This window comes from Hyalella azteca, unplaced genomic scaffold (assembly GCF_000764305.2).
Source record: "Hyalella azteca isolate HAZT.00-mixed unplaced genomic scaffold, Hazt_2.0.2 contig3927, whole genome shotgun sequence".
In the NCBI taxonomy this organism is placed as follows: Eukaryota; Metazoa; Arthropoda; class Malacostraca; order Amphipoda; family Hyalellidae; genus Hyalella; species Hyalella azteca.
The window spans coordinates 39,724-49,388 of record NW_025934156.1 but is presented as its reverse complement, the minus strand read 5'-3'; positions in this window follow the sequence as shown (position 1 = coordinate 49,388).

The window sequence follows — 9,665 nt, the reverse complement described above, 5'->3', positions numbered from 1 at the left end:
TTGGTTTCACTAAACAAATCTTAATGGTTAAAATAGGCAATCCTTGACTGGGCCCCATTTCTACAACACTTCTCTTTAACTTCACTTCTTGTTGTTAGTTTGTTTGTTTGTCTGCTACAAATCATATACCGTACCTAATCGATATTTAATACACTTTCACCTTTCCCATCGATCTGAAATTTTGCACACTTGCGTAAGGTTGGAGACAATGCATGAATCAATTGACAGAATATATATTTCAAAACTTAAAAAAAATTGAAATAAACAATTTTGTCTTCTACAAATCTTAAAATCGTTATTCAACACACTTCTAAATGTCAAATCGATCTGAAATTTTGCACACTTGCCTAAAGTCGGAGGCAATGCATGAATCAACTGACAGAATAAATAATTTTGAAAAATGTATTTTTTTATTTTAAAAATAAAATTTGTAAATTAATTTTTGTAATATTTGATAAAATTAGAAATTCATTGTACATATGAAACATCGGAGACACTGGATTCTTTATAAGTATTGTCTTTAAAAAGTAATTTTTAAACGCATATTATTGTCTACAAAACAACGTGAAAATTCCGGCCTATAACACCAAAAACTTGTTTGATATATCTCTGAACTGCAGGCTAGCCACTACAGGCAGCTGGTAGTGACACCTGCAGGCTAGCCACTACAGGCAGCTGGTAGTGGGCAAGTAGCGTGCCACTCTGTGCGTATCTTTAATATGAACCAAACACTTTCAGTCGTTGGTGCGAGATCACCTACGGCAAAACTTGTCATGGTTTTTGCACGGCTGTAAACTGGTTTTCTCCAATCTGATTTTTTTTAAATGGGTTTATTTATTTCACCATGAATTAAATAAAAAGATTCAATTGAATGGATCATCAAACAGAAAAAAAAACACAAATCAAAATAAGCCAATAACAGCATTGGAGCAAAGCGCTCTATTATTCGAAATAAATAAATTCATAACCCGTACTTAGGAAGTAAATGAGCTAAAAAATATACAAGCTCTATATACAGGAACACTGATTCGTAATTTAAACATTTTCAGCATATGTTTAATTGCGTGCAGAGTATTATTTCTCCCCAGGTAAAAATGTTCAATTAGTGAACCAAGAGAAGGAGAAACCGATGCAAATTTTCCTGTCGCCGTTTGTGGTGTTCAGTCCCTAAAAGATTAACTTGTAAATGTGTTCCCACGTAATGCGATGGTAATTCAGTAAGCACGTGTCAATAATGTCAATTTTGCTGTGATTTTTTTTTAAATCACGGTAAAATAATCATAACGCTTGTAAGTCGTTGGTTAGAGTTGTAAATCATGACTTATATAAGGAAATCTACTCGAACTGCACGAAATCGCCAACGAAACACAATTATGCAATTCAATCTCTGCAACAAAAGGATACAAAACGTCATTTGCAGTCGTTAATTGCAGCCATACCTCCCTCTGACACTAAGAGCCATACCTCCATCAGCTATCCCTCCATCTGATAGCCAGATACATAGTCGGTCGCACTCAATATAGAGTCTCAGTGTTCAACNACCTCCCTCTGACACTAAGAGCCATACCTCCATCAGCTATCCCTCCATCTGATAGCCAGATACATAGTCGGTCGCACTCAATATAGAGTCTCAGTGTTCAACACGAGAGCGTTTTCTAGTCACGCACAGACAGGAATCAAGTGCAAAGTTGAAGCACAATTAAACATGTACCTACTGCAAAAAATGTATTTTTATTAGCTAAGATACCATCGTGTGAACGCTGTTTAAAAATTATTATCCATAAGTACATACTTTTCGTACATGTTAATTTTATCTGAAAAAGCTATACCTGCGCAGTAATTTTAATTCTAGTGTCGACCTACCTACTTAAGCCTCGAAAAAAAGAAGCCTATTGCGAAAAATTACCTAGGTAATAATCACACTCTTTGAGATATCAAGCATTCAAATTTTAGCAGAGTGTTGTACGTGGTATGGAAACGCGAACAAAAAATTAATGAGATGGAAGATACAAATTATAATAGAGAACAGCATAAGTCCATCAACAACCGAGCGCTGAATGGTAGCCCGGACAATCCCGGTGCAAAGACCGATCAAATGCGCTGTCCAATTAATGCCCAAAGATCAATGCAAGAAACTCGTGTACATGACGTGAACTCGACTCCGGCACGAGCGAACTACACGCATCCGCATGAGAGGGCCAACGCTACGATCAACTTAGTAGCGCCATTGCAGCAGCTTATATTCAACGACATAAAATGTTAATATATTCTTCTATAAATAAATTTACTCATGATAGTTGTTTGACTATCGTAATAACTGCTCGTATTATTCAACGTTGCGAGTGTTGTGGATGAGCGAGGAACCTTCGTGAACGAAAGGCTCCGGCGACCTCTGGCAGTGTAACGTACGGTGTCTATAGTGGTACAAAGAATATAATCTCATTGTGTAATATCTGAATTGTTAGGAGCGCAATTTGAATCAGTCTTTAGCCAACCCAATTACTCAGGACAGAACTAAATCGAAGTTCAAAAGGGAGGGGTTAGAGAACATCAAGTTTGTACGGGGCCCGAGTGATAGGAGCGATGCCTATAGAGAACTGAAGTACAACGTACGCGGGCGTACAAAAACCTTAAAATGTCTCGTAAAAAATAAGTGAGGTTGTGGAATTGTCGTCATTGCAGCGCGGCTATGACCCAGTCCATCAATAAGAAGTACAGCATATAGATGCTGAATGATCAATATCAACTCCCTTTGCTATTGCCACTAAAGAAGTTAAGCAACAAAGGCTGGGCAATGCAGAGACAGCTCCGAGAGTGGCACGATCACCCGCTCAGCAACAGCAGCACGAGCAGCTGCCATCAGAACACGTGCAGCCTTTAATTAGTTAGGGACATCCAGCAGCTTTGGAATATAGAGTTGCAATCAGCATGAGAAGCAAATACGGAATTAACCGCAGCTAAAAGAAAATCAGTATCGATGGGGGTTTAATAGAAACTTTAATCGTCAGCAGTAGCGCAAACGAAAGCTACAAATGCATCGGCTATCGAGGGAGTATAAGCTACAAAAGTTTACCATATTAGTTGCAGCATCATACAGCGGCATCGACCGCTGTTGCATCATAGCATCACCACTTAAATATCAGCCAAAGCAAGCACAGCAGCATCTTTATAGCATGATGATGAACAGCTGCAGCATCATCAGAAGTGGCAATTACAGCATCATATTTAGCCTATTAAAAGCCCCGTATTACCAGCAACAGCTGCGTCCCTACCGCAAGCTACCATTTGTATCAGAAAAGCTTGTAACTCTGACAATAAATAATTGTCTTCCCGAAATAAAACGACACAGCAGACGTCAACTGCAGCACTGAAACGTGTTTTGGGCCACATTTGCAAAAGATGAAGCCCCAAGACACTCAAAGCCTTTTCATTATCATAAGAACCCAATCGAAAAAAACTAATAAACATCACACATATATTACAAAAAATACATACACTCACTTCTGGGCAAGGTCAGTGCAGCAACGCAGTCATAATATCAGACACATTAAAAATCAAAACACTGAAGCGACATAAAAAAACTATCTCAAATCACGATTTTCAGTACATTAAAAAAACTCTCAACTTAACATAGTAATGTCTAGTAACAGTTGAATGACAAAAGTCTTCCCTATAGAATACACGTAACACTGGGACAGGATCGTGTGAAAGAAACCAAGTTTTCATCACTATCGCTTCACAGTTCCTCGTACCATTGCCATCACTTTCATGCAGAACTAAAATTCCCGCAGGCGTATAACAAGCACGCTATAAAAACACTACATAACAATGGCCATGAAAATCCTCCACTCACCAACCCATCACACATTATTGAAAAATTAATACACAACACAAAGGAAATATATATGATCTCATTAGCAGCGTCTGCACAATCAGAAACAAGCACCACCTGCACCACCAGACACAAGTACCACCTGCAACACCAGACACAAGCACCACCAGACACAAGCATCACCTGCACCACCAGACACAAGCACCACCTGCACCACCAGACACAAGCATCACCTGCGGCCATCATCATCCAATAAAGTTAAACACACACACAAGTTAGGGACACACCGCCCTGTGGGCCCCACGCAGCCACGCACCTCCTGAAGAAGAGGTAGCAGGTAGCAGCGCGCACAGAGGGTGCGGTGGCCTTCCTGTGAGACGCGGGCTTCTTGGTTGAGACAACCCGAGCAGCAACAGCAACAGATTGGCCTGCATCATTATCAGCAACAGCTACGCCACATGCAGCCAGCAAAAATACATCACTACCAGCAAGCGCTACACCATCATCAGCAACAGCCACAGCGTCATGAGCAACAGCCACAGCATCATGAGCAACAGCCACAGCATCATCAGCAACAGCCACAGCGTCATGAGCAACAGCCACAGCATCATCAGCACCATGATGCGAAGTCCCTGGAGCAGCAGCAGGACCATCGAGAGCAGCAGCAGCAGCAGCAGCAGCAGCAGCAGCAGCAGCAGCTACATGACGTCACAAGAGAGAGCGCTGACGTCACCAGAGCGTGCCACGCTGTAGATGTACTCAGTAGAAGCAGCTAGCGGCCACTACTCTATGGTTGGACGTGGGAGGGGCACTTGCAGGGCCAGCACCTCTACCGCGGCCCCTCACGGCATATAGGGGGCCGCCCCTCTACAATCAGCACAGCCTCTACACACAAACATCCTCGCGGCTACGACGTTGCTTCTTCAGCTCAATTCAACTATGCAACTTGATTTGTTTGTTCAATTGAGACGCGTTTCAGAGAACGTATAACATGGTTCACGGATGTGCTTATCACGCTAAAAAGAATCATTACAATCATAAAATCGAATTGTATTTTGGAATATTAGGTCCCGTGTCAATCAATATTTAGAGAATGATAAATGAGCTACAGGCCAGTAACAGGGTAATTATCAAATACGAGGTAACCTGCCATCCCCGTGTCCTTGGTGACATGGAACCTGTCATTCGCAATATATTGGACGTGCTATATAGTTGAGATGTATGGCGCGTGAATTGAGATAAATGACTCATACAGCGCGTGAATCCCGCTAGATGACTCATACATCATGTGAATTAGATCACTCTAATCCAGCTGCTTTTCTTTTACAAAGACCCTAAAATAACCAGCATTCTTACAGCGACCCAAATGACCTCTCGTTCAACGACCAGCCTCATTCCATAGGCTGTCAACCGCATGATATTTATACTGTCATTCGATGAGAAAATCACATTATTTCTCGAGTTAAAAATACTTCATTAATGGCAAGTAAAAAGATAGTTGGAAGGAACATCGATCCTGGGATAGCGTCCCAGGTTGCCTGCGTGGTGTGCGTCATTGGTAGGATTGTGATCCTATTAATAGCGCTATGGCGGAGCACCCTAGAGGGGTTCTAATGTGGCTATGGCGCTCTCACATAATGCACGTAGTGCAGCTAATTAAATAATTTATACTGATACTCAATGTGAAATCTTTCCTTTGATAGTGAGACTCAATGTGAAATGTTTCCTTCAATATAATGTAAAAAATAAAATGCAAGTAGAGCAGCTAATTAAATAACTAATAGTGACACTCAATGTGAAATCTTTCCTTTGATAGTGATACTCAATGTGAAATGTTTCCTTCAATATAATCGTTCTCGCGCCATTCACCAGCGCAGCACACTGTGCTACAGCACATACTGGTATAGCAGTAGCCCCGTTCTCGCGCCATTCGCCAACACTGCACATTGTGCTACAGCACATGCATGCTGTACATACTGGCAGCAGCAGCACCCTTCTCGCGCCATTCGCCGGTGCAGCACATTGTGCTACAGCACATGCTGGTGCCTCCGCCTTTACATGCTGGCAGACTGCGGTAAACAGCTGCCTGCGCCGCTGGGTTTACAAGAGAGTATCGAGTTGTGGTGCGCGCCATGTAAACTGCCCGCGTCATGAGGCTTTGCCTACACTGAGCAAAATTAATGGACCATATTATAAAAATACTAACACACTTCCTAATCCACAGCGCGAGCATAGAGCAGACGTAGCACTGACAAGCTAGGTCAGGATATAACATACAAGCCCAATAGTTGCATCGATATTTAGTCAAAGACTTACTAATTCATGCGAGTGTAACATGCTTGTTAGCATCAGTGTGGGCAGAACAGAGCTATGAGTCATGAATAACTCACGAGTGAAGGCATTTATTTGCTTAAACTGTAATTTGTAAATCGATCTATGTATACAGGGCAGTTCAGGCACTTAGCGCGGTGTTATTATTACAGCATAAACAAACAGGATATTTTATGAACTGCATGCTGTTTGCCAACTATTAACTATATCGAAAAATATTAATTTTTTCCAATGTAATATTCAGCCCACGAAATGAAGTGGAAAAAACAGTTCATCGAGCTATTAGAGGAAGAAAAAAATAGAATTCCGCATAATATCTAACTATTCTAGTCTTAGTGGCGGTATTTTCAGCCGATTACGCAGAGTCTTCGAAAATCAACCGCGATCGAATTAACCAACACCAACACTTGAATCATATACATAAACTCGAATGAAAAAATCAACAGCGCAACAACGCGAGCTCAAAGCAGCATGCGAAGATGAGAGGTGCTTAATTTTCGCTGCTTTTGGGGTCTTCGTTCTGGAGGAATAAAAGCTCGAATATCTTTGATTTCACATATGCTTGTTATTAATTTGTCGGCGCAATGAATGCCGAAGTTAAAAAACAATTTAAATCAAGAAGCACGGTATTAATTATTGAAGAGTAGCTATTTCTTTTCAAGGCGTACTTCCGACTTTAATACATCTGTAATATTTATACAATAAGACATTCTTCAGTCATGTGCTTTAATGGGAATTTAAAGGCAACATCACTAGCTAATGGTCAACATTATCAGCTGAAAAATATACGTCCGGTAATTACCGAATTATGGTAAGGATGCAAAAGCGAGCTCCGTACAACGGTTCTCACTAACAATCAGTAAATTTCTATATTTGAATTAAAATTTTTAAAGGTAACTTTAAAATTTTTAAAGCAGAACCGGTTAATACCTCAACTCGTATTCGCCTGCAGCAACACGAGTTGAGAGTATGCAGAGTAATGCGAATATGCGGTTGCTGAATATGTCGGTAAGAGATAACGCCTTCACTCTTACGGGTTCCTTACCATCACCTTGTGTACACTCAGAGAATCGGGAAAGATTTGTCCAAATAACGATGCACGCTTTGCGCTTATGTACGTTATCCGGACTTATTTTGGCCCGGCAAATGGGCGTATCATGCAGATTGCAGAGCTACATGCATAGTGTGACTATTTAGACACAATTAACGACCCATTCTTTTCTACGAGTGTAGAAATGAACCCATTACGATTACCGTACTTCAATTAAAAATACTCAAAATTATTCCACATACGATTCCCCTCAAACCCAGCAAGGTACGTAGGAGGGAAGTCCCACACATTGAGGGAGAGAAGTCCCACAATTAACATAAGACACTATACAATTATTCCCACGACGATCAATGAAGATACCGAATACAGCTCGACTTACAAGGAGGAAAACTAACAAGATATTCTTGTTGTGTACTGTAACTTACAGCAGGTTAGCCCGGCATTGCCTATAGGATAGATAATATCTTCAATATCTTATTACCGTGATCCTGAATAATCAAGCGAATGTATTCTAATTAAATAACGACAAACCCATATTCAAGCCCAATTTTTCCAACACAAATAGGAAATTCAACTCCCATTTGACTCTCGCTTCAAAATATTAAGCGAGTTCTCTTCAACTATATGAACAATAAAGAGCTGATGGTAACAGAGAGCGATAACTCTAATCCTCCAAGCCTAAATTGTTATGTGTTATTATGCCATCCGATTACCCAATACCCATACTTATAAAACTTCTCCTATATCAGATCGGTCTGTTCAGATGGGTTTGAGATTGGTCCCGTACCAGTCCCGTGCCATAAATGATGCAGATGCTCCAGCGACGCGATTAAATGATGCCTCGTTTAGTTCGATACTACAGAAGGGCAAAATATGTCACGTAATGAGGACACAAATATCGGTACAAAACAACGGTAAAAAATTCTTAAGCATTAAAAAGACATCATCAGTCGTCACTCGAACATTATCAGTCGTCACTCGAACTAAACCTGATTAAGTAAGAAAGCTTTTTTTGCACAATGCCGTAGGTTTAAGAATTAGTTTGAAATTTTACTTTCTAAGTTCACGGGACATATAAAAATCAGTCAAGTTACGTATTTAACATCAGTTAAAAACATTGGGGAACATCCAGAGGACAGTGACAGTAAAAAAAAAGAGTACCGGTAGTCGCACTGGAATTGTTGTAATTGTTGCGGATTAGACTGAATACTTTGCGTATACAAACGCAAGTTTGTGCCCGGTAACACTGGCCTGCCTCGCAACAGCACCGCTTATAAAACTTGGGCACGAGTGAAAAAGTTTGTAATAATGTATGGCATTACGTTCTACTTCTGGAGAAAGTTTTCCTACGAAACTATAAGTTTCGCTTCTGAACTGCATTCGAATACCGGTTAGCAACAGTAGCCTTTCTTCCTATTTAGCTAATTGCGCACTATTTGGCAGCAAGTTGCTCTAAGTGAAGAAGTTAGAACTTAATTACCTAATGAAGTTGACGTTTTTTAATGAAGAAAGGAAGATATATATGGGCGTGTGTACGACCCTGACATTCAATGTTCGCGCCCACTTATGGGCAGCGTATCACTCAAGGAGCTCCATTGTGCCGAATATCCTGACTGATAAGCCGGCCCCATGCTGCAGCTGATAGCGGCGCAACGCGCTGCAGCTGATAGCGGCGCTACACCTCGCGCTGCAGCTGATAGCGGCGCTACACCTCGCGCTGCAGCTGATAGCGGCGCTACACCTCGCGCTGCAGCTGATAGCGGTGCTACATCCACAAATGGACATGCAAATTTGTCACCCATTATATAGGAAGCAAAATGAAAGGTGGCTACAGCTAAATTATTAAACAAATGACGCAAACGCGTAAGCATTACACGACAGTTATGCGTTAAAAGCATATAAGTAAATACTTGTAAAGAGCTGTTAATTGTTCATGTATGTAGGAACTAGTCTCGCATCTGCGCGAAGACACAACGACTGCCACGAGCGCACATGCACTGTAGCACTGTGCTATACTGTGCGCCGCAGCTGCCTATGGAGACGCATGACTCGCACGTGGTGGACCAATTGGGTGGACAGAGATTGGGTGGACAGCGAATCGATGAACAGAGAATTGATGGACAGATAATTGATGAACAGAGATCGGGTGGTCAGAGATGGGTTTGTCAAAGATAGGGTGGCCAGAGATAGTTAGTGCGGCGTCACAATGCCTACCGCGAGGCTGGCTGCAAAATTCTCCTCACTCCCGCCTCTTCGTGTGCCCGCGCTTCTGCAATTAACTGTACACAGCCTGGGAGGATCTCAGGGCCCATACTTTCAAAACTCGCTAAGTGAACGCAAGTACTTACGCTCTATTTTCTTGTCTATGATTGGTGGATTTTGCTTGAAAGGCCGTCAATGATTGGCTGATGAACTTACGATCTCTTAACTTTTTTTGAAAGTATAGGCCCT